This window comes from Amphimedon queenslandica, unplaced genomic scaffold (assembly GCF_000090795.2).
Source record: "Amphimedon queenslandica unplaced genomic scaffold, v1.1 AMPQUscaffold_12518, whole genome shotgun sequence".
Classification (NCBI taxonomy): Eukaryota; Metazoa; Porifera; class Demospongiae; order Haplosclerida; family Niphatidae; genus Amphimedon; species Amphimedon queenslandica.
In genome coordinates this window covers 15,407-16,665 of record NW_003547245.1, presented here as the reverse complement: position 1 = coordinate 16,665, position 1,259 = coordinate 15,407, and positions in this window count along the sequence as shown.

Sequence of the window (1,259 nt, the reverse complement as noted above, 5' to 3'; positions counted from 1 at the left end):
TATCAGTCATCTTCATATTCTCTGCTAAACTAGTCACTATTGAGAATTCTCTCAAAGAGCAATAGCTTCGAAGAAGATACATCAATCCACTTTCATTTTGTACTTCATCAATTTCCTTCTTATTTCTTTGATTGTGTCCAATGCCAGCCAAGCATGTTTTGACATCTTTTAGCCTCTGCCTTCGTTTGAAAACTTGATTAACAAAACGTGTCAGTATATTTAAAAACTCAATCAACATTTGCTGAAACTGCTTCTCTAAAGGTTTAGCAACTAATTCAAATAAAACATAAAAACTTTGAAAATAATAATAATGTAGTATACTCACGAGAAATACTGTGCCCAGAAGTAGGAACAGGGCATACTTGCTGCTCTTCACTAGACACACCTAGTAATTAAAATCAAAAAATTAAATCTATGATAAAGATGATAACGATAGAATTTACCTCTTCTACCTCTGATTGTATCTGCCAAGGCTCGTTCTCCAAGTTCCTCTAATATCTCAGCTAATCTCCTCCATGATGGCTCTCCTTTATCATCAACATTATCCTGTCTCTTCAGCCAGCAAGACAAACATTTCTTAAGACACTGATGAGTATCCCCCCTGTTATCAGTTTTTATCTTCTCAAGAGTGTTCTGTGAGAGGCCAGCTTTCAATCCAAAATCTTCCCATTTGACTTCGGAAAATTGTCCCTGGTCTAGCTCAGTCAATATACTATCCAAGTCATTGATATCTTAAAAGGAAATTGAAACAAAAGAAGTACAACAGAAGGAACATACCAAGAATAGAGACATCTCCACCAACAGCCATCACTGCGCAGCCCCACCCCTCAGGAATTTAAGGGTGAGGCTTATTAAAAATAACAATAAGAATTAATGAATTATTTTAATGATTTATGTATAAAATTTAGTAATTCTTTTAGTTTCATGTCCAGTTGTTCTTCTATTCCATTATTAATCACATGATAGTCACATGACACCTCATCTAACGCACACTCCGAGGGACCATCATCGACTCCACCCACCCAGTCCCACCCACGGGACCTCCTCACCTCATCACTAGCTGATACTCATACCAACACACACGAGGGGTGGGCGGGGAAAGGGGCGTGGCCAGTTGAGTAATGAGATTTGAAATACTCTACGTCACTTGGTCTCCGACAATCTGAAACCAACCAAACCGGTTTGTCCTGTTCCTCTGTTGCTAAGCGACAGAAATACCCCGGATCACTCTCCCTGTTCCTCTCTCCCCATTGAATCAT